Source organism: Pleuronectes platessa, chromosome 20, assembly GCF_947347685.1.
Source record: "Pleuronectes platessa chromosome 20, fPlePla1.1, whole genome shotgun sequence".
In the NCBI taxonomy this organism is placed as follows: Eukaryota; Metazoa; Chordata; class Actinopteri; order Pleuronectiformes; family Pleuronectidae; genus Pleuronectes; species Pleuronectes platessa.
Genome location: NC_070645.1, coordinates 5,179,633 through 5,190,685, shown reverse-complemented (window position 1 = coordinate 5,190,685; position 11,053 = coordinate 5,179,633). Strand labels below are relative to the sequence as shown.

The 11,053-nt window shown below is 41.9% G+C and overlaps 6 non-coding genes across 6 annotated transcripts; all 6 read right to left on the bottom strand.

Annotated features, from left to right (window-relative positions):
• Positions 1 to 4,065: 4,065 nt before the first annotated feature.
• Positions 4,066 to 4,147, bottom strand: trnas-aga (transfer RNA serine (anticodon AGA)). The gene has a single exon. It is a non-coding gene; the product is annotated as a tRNA-Ser (tRNA).
• Positions 4,148 to 4,390: 243 nt separating this feature from the next.
• Positions 4,391 to 4,472, bottom strand: trnas-aga (transfer RNA serine (anticodon AGA)). Its single transcript has one exon. It is a non-coding gene; the product is annotated as a tRNA-Ser (tRNA).
• Positions 4,473 to 4,870: 398 nt separating this feature from the next.
• trnas-aga (transfer RNA serine (anticodon AGA)) lies at positions 4,871 to 4,952 on the bottom strand. Its single transcript has one exon. It is a non-coding gene; the product is annotated as a tRNA-Ser (tRNA).
• A 333-nt stretch (positions 4,953 to 5,285) lies between these two features.
• On the bottom strand, positions 5,286 to 5,357 carry trnaa-ugc (transfer RNA alanine (anticodon UGC)). The gene has a single exon. It is a non-coding gene; the product is annotated as a tRNA-Ala (tRNA).
• Positions 5,358 to 7,519: 2,162 nt separating this feature from the next.
• On the bottom strand, positions 7,520 to 7,591 carry trnaa-ugc (transfer RNA alanine (anticodon UGC)). Its single transcript has one exon. It is a non-coding gene; the product is annotated as a tRNA-Ala (tRNA).
• Positions 7,592 to 8,697: 1,106 nt separating this feature from the next.
• trnaa-ugc (transfer RNA alanine (anticodon UGC)) lies at positions 8,698 to 8,769 on the bottom strand. The gene has a single exon. It is a non-coding gene; the product is annotated as a tRNA-Ala (tRNA).
• Positions 8,770 to 11,053: the final 2,284 nt, after the last annotated feature.

Genomic DNA, 11,053 nt, shown 5'->3' with positions numbered 1-11,053 from the left:
AGTTAATGGTTTCGACTTGATGCAGGGAGACAAAATGGAGTGGCCAAGCAGCTTCAGGACAACTTCCCCTGGCTGGTGTCTGTTGCCTGTGCGGCACATCGGCTTGCCCTGTCCTGTAAGGATGCCTCCTCAAATGTGCCTTACATGGCAACCTTCAGGGACCACCTGCAGCAGCTCCACCTCTATTTTCGCAACAGTGCGAACAGAACATCTGTTCTGAAAGCAGCAGCAAAGACCCTGGGCCTGGCAGACCTAAAAGTGAAGGCAAGTTATGCAGAAAGAAAAGCAAAAAAACAAAAAATGGGTTTTATGCTTTCATCTTATGAAAAAATAATATTTTTCAGGAGGTGAAGGACACACGTTGGCTGTCACAGCACTCTGCCATAATGAGCCTGCAACGCAACCTTGGTGCAGTTCTGTCTGCCTTGGCGGAAGAGTCAGCAGTCAACCGTTGCCCACTAGCCAAGGGGCTATACTCCTTCCTGGCAACATATAGATTTGTGGCTGCAGTCTACCTGCAGGCAGATGTACTCCCTCACCTGGCCTGCCTTTCCAAATTGTTCCAGAAAGAAAATGTAAATTTTCTGGCTTTGAAACACCAGGTGAGATTTTATTTGAAATGCTAGAGGCTCTTACTTTCGGCTGCTTTTACAATAAATGTATAATCCCTGTTCAATTAGGTTCCTGTGACGATTGCCATTTTGAGAACTATAAGGGATGCGGGAGACCATCAGCCTCCTGGATCATTTCTCTCACGGCTACACTAAGACCTTGATAACCCTACAGGGTTATCAAGTTTTGGTGTAGTCCATGAGGAGGAGAGGAACCGGAGACACAGAGGCTCCTTAGAGGAGCACAGCCGAGAGCAACTCTGGGTCCGATTTAAAAATCAGGTACAACAAGTCTTGCAATTGCTATTAAATGCTCTATATTAAGAAAAACAAACAAATATGTTTTTATTTTATTATTATGTTTAGGTGATGGAACCTTATCTCAATGCGCTTGTTGAGAGTTTGGAGAGGCGTTTTGGGAGTCTAGACCTGCTAGGAGCATTCCATGTTCTTGGGCCTCAGGCTGCCAAGGAGGACGAGGCTGTCTGTGTGAGGAATCTAAAACTCCTGTCAAATAAATTTCTGACAGGAGACCAGGTGATCCAAGAGTGGACCTCTTTCAGGCAACATATCCTGATAGGAGCATTTCAGGTATGAACATAAAAAATTGTCAATAGGTTTGACAGGTTTTGTAGCTTAATTAATGCTCATTTTGTTTCAGGGCATGGACCAGCAGCAGATAATGACGCGACTGGCGTCACAGATTGACGAGTGGGGTCAGCTTTATCCTGGACTCAATAAACTGGCTGCCATTGGTCTCACAATTCCAATCTCAAGTGCCAACTGTGAGCGTGACTTTTCAACACTGAACAGGGTAATACACCAGATTATTATTATTATTATTATTATTATTATTATTATTAACAATGATTTAGTTATTGCCTAACTTCCACCCACTTATGGTTTACTATTTGTTGTATTGTAGGTGAAGACTGACCTGAGAAACAGGCTACAGGGAGAGCATCTGGCGACTTGTTTGAGAGTCAGCATCAATGGCCCCCCCACCACCAAATTCCCCTACAGAAGAGCACTGGAGCTCTTCTTTAAAAAGCCCAGGAGAATTAAATGCTCCCAGGCTGGATGTAGCCTTTGTGGATGAGCAAAAACTACACAGTTCTCCGTCTGTTGTCCTCTTTTGTTGTCTTCTTCTGTTGCCATAAATCGTCAACTTGATCTGCATGTTAGGCAAGTTTGTTCGATAAAAGTACAAATTATTTAATTAAATAAATGTAAAAGGTGACACGTTTGAATTGATTTTGTCATCTGTCTTTATCAGATACACACGCGTTGTGGCATTTTTTGTTTAAATATTACTATACAAAAATATAAAAATCTGTAAATGAAGACACAAAAGGCAAAGTTACAACACCAATAATCCCATCTACAGTAATACACAGGCCTGTTTGAATAGGATTTAAGTGCATATTCTCCTCTCAAAGTGCACCAGATTCATGCATTCCAATGTAAAGGGTACAAAAATTTTTCATGCCCCCGGACCCCCCTAGAGGGCTCGGGGACCACACCACCGCTGCTGAAAAAAATCCTGCGGGAAACACTGAAACCTGATCACGTTGAGATACAAAACTGATGATATGTCCCTAACATCTGCTGGTGATCCCTGACAACTGCTGGTGGTTAACAAATTATCAAACTATTGCAGAGGATCTTCAGAATAACAACGTATATCACCACCTTGTCTTACATTTTAAATTGACAAGACCTTTTAGTAAAAATGTCCTAGCCGGGGCTGGTAGGCGAACTGGAGGGGATCCAAGTGTGGACTGACCATGGGCCTGAGCCAGCGGTTTGTAATCCTTGGAGCCCCTGGGGTCCCCTGGGGCCTGAGTCTTGTTCCACAGGAACAAGACTCAGGCTCATGTTGAAGACACGGTGAAGCACTCCACAGGGCTGGGGGGCACAGGTTTTTTGCACTTGCATGAGTGGAGTTTCCTCAACTGTCTTCTAACATGGTGAGGTGTGAAGGACACTATAGAGGATGCAGGCTGGGGAGGAAGAGGGCTGGAGTCGTCTGGAAGAAGACAGTCAACTTGTGAGCCAGAAGAGGTGTTAAGCCTGAAACATGCTTCTGCGACTGCGTCTGCGTCTTTTCACGCCGCTGTGGCGCAAGACTCGTTGTCATTCATGCTTCCCCAACCGTTGCGCGTCTTACAAAGCAATTCCGCGCCAGAACACTAGGCGGAGTAATGCATTTTGTCGAAGACGACCTGAGAGACGCCTTCTTTGTGGGTGTGGCAATCGTTGTTGACTGTTTATTTACCTTCTACCTGTCGTGTTCTCCATTACAAACACACGGTGAACCATGGCAGAGAGTGTATTCACGATTCCAACCGAACAATTGATTAAAATCTTCCGTTGTTTCTGCCTGTATTATGGGGCATGAAACCGGAAATGCAGCTCCAGAAGGGATGTAGAGCAGACCAATCACAGCCTTGCGGGCTGAGTGAGCTTGCGGAGCTTTGCTGTAAATTTTTTAAAAGTGGGGCGACGCCCGTCAGCACGTAAGAAGGGATACATAAGCACGTAAGGGACCCGGAAGGGCTCTTGCGCTTACGGGCCCGTGAAAATGCAGAAGCATGTTTCAGGCTTAAGGTAGGAGGGGGGAGCCTCACTGCAATTTAAGGGACACTCAGGGGGAGGGGGAAGATTGGTGTTCGGGGACAGACTGCCGAAGAGAAAAAAATTGATTAAATTCATTGGCCATGTCCAAGCTGCCCTCAGCTCCTACCTATAGTCACCTATAGTCTTCTTCTTCTCATTAAGGATGGCCTTGATGTCTTTTGTCAAAATATGGCTTGTTATTTGGCCAACAGCAGACAGTCCTCATTTGGACAGTGCAGTCCACACAGAAATTATACAATGTGTGATGCACTCTGTAAACTCATCAATGTCCTGCCCGTGCATTTCACAGAGTGCATCCAAGTCGGTCACCTCAAAATAGTGCTACAGTGCTTAATAGGCCTCAGTGTTAACACCGATGGACTGAAATCCATCGATGTTAACATTTTGGTCGGGAACGTCCCTGTGTAGCTATGACTCCGACAAAATCATCGGACTACAGTCCCGGTACTCCCTTTAGCTCCTGGCTAACGCTGTCAGCTCGTCCATGAAGTTCCCTAGTGATCTCACGTTGTCCATTTTGTGAGAGGAGGGATACGGCTTATATCTCCTCTTCTCCAAAAATCCTTTTCGTTTAGCAGACCTGGCTCTCTTCCTCCTCCTGACCGATAATTTTCCTGTCCAAACCGGGTGAGTTTTCCTCCAAAGTTCAGCATGGATGTCCGCTTTCCCAGTCGCCAAGCCGGCCGGCTTCAGCACCATCAGCTGATCGCTGGAGTAAACAATGTGGTGTTGCTGAGTGACGGTCGAGTGGCAGAATAAAAGAGCAGTTCCACCGCAAAAAAGAATCAGATCATCACGCAGAAAAAGAGTTCTGCGTTGTCGGCAGGATTCGAACCTGCGCGGGGAGACCCCAATGGATTTCTAGTCCATCGCCTTAACCACTCGGCCACGACAACTGCACTTTATGTGGGTTTGTGTTGTATATTACCATGGACATTCTACATCAGGATGCTGATGTGTCCTTCACTGGAAAAAGGTATCATGGTATCGTGGTTTCATTGCCATGTAGGCCTAAAAACCCAAGTCTGCTAAAACAATTGATGTAATAATGCTCTCCAGTACACCAAAACAAAACATAAAGTGGTTATATTGCAGGACTTGATGGATTCTTAACACTCAAACATAGAAAAAAAGTTCTGCGTTGTCGGCAGGATTCGAACCTGCGCGGGGAGACCCCAATGGATTTCTAGTCCATCGCCTTAACCACTCGGCCACGACAACTTTAATGTTAGTTTGTGTTCTAAAACAACAACGGCATTCTACATCAGGAGGCTGATGTGGCCCTCACAGGAAAAAGTATCATGGTATTTGTCTGGGCAACATGCAAAGGGTTTCATCGCCATGTAGACCTAAAAACCCAAGTCTACTAAAACAATTTATGTATTAATGCTCACCAGTACAGCAAAACAAAACATAAAGTGTATAGAAATATCCTTGAATGATAAGGAGCAATGAGAGGTTATTAGCCTATCAATGTTGTGTTTAACTGTGTATTTAAATCTTCACTTTGCCTTTTGATAACTCCAGATGTGGTTGTAGTGCAGGATTGGGTGGATTCATAACACTCACACATAGATTGGGTGGATTCATAACACTCAGACATAATAAAAAGAGCTCTACGTTGTCGGCAGGATTCGAACCTGCGCGGGGAGACCCCAATGGATTTCTAGTCCATCGCCTTAACCACTCGGCCACGACAACCAGATCCTACAAATCAGGTTTTCTATAGTAGGACACCAGATTCTACAAATCTGGTTGTCTACTACTTAAAAAAATGGGACATGGGTGTCTATATCAGCAGTGCACTTCAAAATATGGCACTCTATAAATAAGGCAAAAAACCTAAACAAGCAACCTTTACAAGCCACCTTCCTTTCCTTCATGATGTCAAAACAGTCACTACAACACTTTGGGCTACTGTGCTGACCATGAAATGGCATTTATATACCACAATACCATGTTCACAGTATATATTTAAATAGACAGCCAGATAGCAGATAACACTATTACTTCTGTTCAAACATAAAAGTTTACTGGAGATGCCGGGGATTGAACCCGGGGCCTCATACATGCAAAGCATGCGCTCTACCACTGAGCTACATCCCCGTGTTAACACAGTTCTATTAGGCACTATAGTAGTATTTTGAGGGTGACCGACTGGGATGCACTGTGTGAAATGCACGGGCAGGACATTGATGAGTTTAAAGTGTGCATCACAAATTATATACATTTCTGTGTGGATTGCACTGTCCAAATGAGGACTGTCGGCTAAATAATAAGCCATGGTTTGACAAAGACATCTTTAATGAGAAGAAGAAGACCTTCAGAGGTGACAACAGGTAGGAGCTGAGGGCAGCTTGGACATGGCCAATGAATTGAATCTATTTTTTTCTCTTTGGCAGTCTGTAGACTGCACTCTATAAATATGGCAAACAACCTAAACAAGCAACCTTTACAAGCCCCCTTCCTTTCCTTCATGCTGACAGTTTGGATGTCAAAACAGTCACTATAACACTTTGGGCTTCTGTGCTGAGCATGATATGGGATTCATATACCACAATACCATGTTCACAGTATATACAGTGCCTTGCATAAGTATTCACCCCCCTTTGGACTTTTCTACATTTTGTTATGGTATAACCACAGATTAAAATGTATTTCATCGTGAGTTTATGTAATGGACCAACACAAAATAGTGCATCATTTGGAAGTGGGGGGAAATATTACATGGATTTCACAATTATTTACAAATAAAAATCTGCAAAGTGTTGAGTGCATATGTATTCACCCCCTTTACTGTGAAACCCCTAACAAAGATCTGGTGCGACCAATTGCATTCACAAGTCACATTTGCAAGTCACATAATTAGTAAATAGGGTCCACCTGTCTGCAATTTAATCTCAGTATAAATACACCTGTTCTGTGACGGACTCAGAGTTTGTTGGAGATCATTACTGAACAAACAGCATCATGAAGACCAAGGAGCTCACCAAACAGGTCAGGGATAAAGTTGTGGAGAAATATGAAGCAGGGTTAGGTTATAAAAAAATATCCAGAGCTTTGAACATCTCTCTGAGCACCATAAAATCCATCATAAGAAAATGGAAAGAATATGGCACAACCGCAAACCTACCAAGAGGAGGCCGTCCACCCAAACTGAAGAGTCGGACAAGGAGAAAATTAATCAGAAGCAACCAGGAGGCCCATGGTTACTCTGGAGGAGTTGCAGAGATCCACAGCTGAGGTGGGAGAATCTGTCCACAGGACAACTATTAGTCGTCTACTCCACAAATCTGGCCTTTATGGAAGAGTGGCAAGAAGAAAGCCATTGTTGAAAGGGATCCATAAAAAATCCCGTTTGGAGTTTGCCAGAAGCCATGTGGGAGACACAGCAAACATGTGGAAGAAGGGGCTCTGGTCAGATGAGACCAAAATTGAACTTTTTGGCCTCAATGCAAAACGCTATGTGTGGCGAAAACCCAACACTGCCCATCACCCTGAGCACACCATCCCAACAGTGAAACATGGTGGTGGTAGCATCATGCTGTGGGGATGCTTCTCTTCAGCAGGTACAGGGAAACTGGTCAGAATAGAGGGAAAGATGGATGGAGCCAAATACAGGGAAATCCTTGAAGAAAATCTGATGCAGTCTGCAAAAGACTTGAGACTGGGGCGGAGGTTCATCTTCCAGCAGGACAATGACCCTAAACATACAGCCAGAGCTACAAAGGAATGGTTTGGATTAAAGAATGTTAATGTCTTAAAATGGCCCAGTCAAAGCCCAGACCTCAATCCAATAGAGAATCTATGGCAAGACTTGAAGATTGCGGTTCACAGACGGTCTCCATCCAATCTGACTGAGCTTCATCTTTTTTTCCAAGAAGAATGGACAAACCTTTCCATCTCTAGATGTGCAAAGCTGGTAGAGACATACCCCAAAATACTTGCAGATGTAATTGCAGCGAAAGGGGGTTCTACCAAGTATTGACACAGGGGGGTGAATATTTATGCACCCAACAGATGTCAACTTTTTTGTTCTCATTATTGTTTGTGTCACAATAAAATTTATTTTGCACCTCCAAAGTACTATGCATGTTTTGTTGATCAAACGGGAAAAAGTTTATTTAAGTCTATTTGAATTCCAGTTAGTAACAGTACATAATGGGAAAAAGTCCAAGGGGGGTGAATACTTATGCAAGGCACTGTATTTAAATAGACAGCCAGATACCAGATAACACTATCACTTCTGTTCAAACATAAAAGTTTACTGGAGATGCCGGGGATTGAACCCGGGGCCTCATACATGCAAAGCATGCGCTCTACCACTGAGCTACATCCCCTGTGTATGAAAACGCTACAGTGATAAATCAATACCGGCAGAAGATGTGGACAAATAAATCATGGCATCAGCAAATCTAAGGCCATTTTCTCCACAGATTACTTATCCGGTCGGAGAGTGGTGTTATCTTAATGCTAACGCATGTGCACTTTGCCCATTTCATATACAACATGTATGGTACTCTGTTCAATGTTAAGTTGAAGTTAGTGCGTGTTTTTTGTGCCGTGCAGTATAACTAAATGTCGTTTTACCGGAGGCAAAGCACCTCCAGCGGAGGTGCTTATGGACGTAACTGAGGAGTGAGCCATCTCGCTGCATTCGTATCTCTGAAAGTCGGGCATGTGCAATAGCGACAAAACATAGCACAATGGCAGCATCCATTGCAACAGCATCGCGTACCAAAAAGTCAAAAGTATGGGAGAATTTCACCCAAAAAAACGACGTGCAATATTTGTAAGGTGGTCCATGCTCTCCATGGGAGCACGTCCATTATGCACAAGCATTTGAAGAGGCATGTTGGACATACAATGCAGACTTGCCTCTGTGAGATAGCCTGTTATCTAGCTTGCTATATATACGGAGTTGTCTTGGCAACTCCCTCAATACCTGTGTGCAGGATTCTAGAATCCATTACAAAAATATGGTTTGAATCTAATTTATTTTAAAGCATAATGTTATCCCTTTGCCTGACAAACGTCTTTTTGAATCACAGTTATGCAGTCCGAAGAAAGCTTATAAAAAAAAGGTACCATGGATGGCTTTCTGCAAAAGAAGCAGACGTATACTTCGGATCGAACAACTGCCCTCACAGAGTCAATACTTAACATGGGAAACTTCAATTTAAATAAAAAAAAAAAAAAATTGCAGTTTGCCTGTCCTTGTTTTTAAATGGAGAACTGGATTTTTCTAAATTTTTGTATCAATAGTACACTAATATGCAGCAAAGTTTATTAAAAGAATTTTGTTTAATGAAATACCTATCTTTATTGTCAGTCATCTCATTCCGCAAACAACCTCAAGCTAAATTTAAGGGCGGTCGGCTATATAAGAGCCTTTGAGTATTTGTGTGATTGTGATAGCAAAGAAGAATTTCAGTCAGCAAAAACCTGGAGATGCCGGGGATTGAACCCGGGGCCTCATACATGCAAAGCATGCGCTCTACCACTGAGCTACATCCCCACGTGTTTGTGTCTGCCACAAAAATCAAATATAAAGTGCACATGATTAAATAGAAAAAACGTAAGAGAGGAAGAGCGGCGACTCATTGTTTACCAAGTAAAAATCTGAGCCTGGGTTATGCTTGAATGTTCCTTCTGACGGTGTATAAAGCAATAACAAACGCGCCACAAGATGGCAGTAGTAGACAATCACATATGTGGGTGAGGCAAGGAATGTAAAGTTAGTTGCAAAATTCTACTAAACCATCATACTCCAGAACTAATCATACACACTGATCCTTTGAACAGAGAGTGATCTATTTATCTGTTATTAAATGTATCTATAGGGTCCAGACTACCTATCTGGTCTCACAGAAATGCACTAGTTATAATGCCAGGTCACATCCTATTCTGACATTATCTGTGTGAAATCTGCATATGATGGAAAATAATTTTCTGATTGATAAGTTTTAGATTGCCAGTCGACTCTTATTTATGGAAATATCCTGTAAATGTGCTTTTCTGCTCATATACTGTATATGTTGACCTTCATGACTTCTATAACGTCACTATCTTCCTGCACTATACAGTTTTAATAATAGTTAAGAAAAAGTTAAAAACACATCTTTGTACAGTGCAAAATACACAACACATACACAGTGCAACATGGTTCACAGAGTAAGAGTTCGACATTGTGGTGTCTATAGGGTAATACTAGAAACTGTCCTTGAGACATTGTGAGGGGGGTCTTGATCTTGACCCTTGACCCATCAGCTCAAAAAGTAATAGTCCCACAAAGGTTAGTGTTAATCTGTCCATGTGTTGAAGAGTTGTTTTCATGACACACACATACACAGAGTGGTGACAACTCTACCCTGTTTACAAGCTTTAAAAAAACTGCAATTCCACTTAAAACATATTTGTATTGTAAGTCTTAATTGTGTGTGTCCATATATAAACTTCGTATGTATATTTTTGTCTAAAGTCTGTTCGACAAATATATAAAACAAGATGATCTGTTAATAAAAAAAAATTACTGTAATTAGTTGACATTTTCTAGCGGCCAGAGCCGCAAAACGCAGCCACGTACTTCCACCTGCTAAAGTTATCTGGTAAGAGGCTTATGTAAGCTGGTTAGCGGATAGTGTGAGCAGCTAAAACTAGCTAACGTTAGCGGCTAAAACTAGCTAATTTTAGCGGCTAAAACTAGCTAATTTTAGCGGCTAAAACTAGCTAATTTTAGCGGCTAAAACTAGCTAATGTTAGCGGCTAAAACTAGCTTAACATGTTGGCTAGCTGACGTTGCGGGGAGCTACAACCTGCTAACATTAGCTTGCTGACCTTTCTCTGCACTGTGCTCACCTGTGGACCAGGTCAGGTTCTTGTCCATTCACTCCACGGGCTCCCGACTCCTCCTCCTTGTTTTCGGCTGTAAACGTATTTGCTTAAGTACAGTTTCTCTAGTTGCTGCCACTTGAACTACATCTTTGTGCGCAGGTTGGCACGAGGCGCACGTCCGTGCTTTTTCAGCAAGGGACCGTTAGTGTTTTATTGTATCGCCGCCTAGTGGATCACATCAGTTTCACTAGGTGACAGTGACAGGAAGTTATCTGTTTTTTCACCTTTTAACAGTCAACACTTAGATCCATGATATTTGATTATATTATTAATATTAAGTCTAGTATTAATGGTACATTACAAATTATATTATGTACATTTTGATGCGTCATAGAGGGACAAGCTCATGTGTCGACAGCAGTTCCATGTAGCTACTGCACAGACTCAGGGTCTTGGTTTGATTTATTTATTTGATTGGAACAGAGCAAGTTAATGAACATCAGTTTAAAAAACTTAAGTTAGTAAAAAAATACTCATTATGTGGGAGAATCATTGTATTTTTTACAACAGTCTCACTCTTATAACAAAAGATTATCTTACTTGCCATGTACAATTCAATTGTGTGTCGCACAAATGATCCTGTGTGTACAGAATGTTCATACTCAGCATTTTTTCTTATATACATAATTTTTCTTATTTGTTTTTCTTATTATTTTTTTTTTTATTTAACTTTTAAATAATTTATTCCTATCCCATTGTCCTTTTAACCTTTCTTTATTCTCTTGTCTCATTCTGACCTGCTGCTTTAACAAGTGAATTTCCCTGATGTGTGCATAAATAAAGTTCTATCTAATCTAATGTAATTGCTTAAAAAAGTTGAGAATAAATGTTTACAATGTTATACACCTTTTTTTCACATAATGTAGAGTCCGATGTGACCCTCGGGATTCAATATCAATTTCAATCTC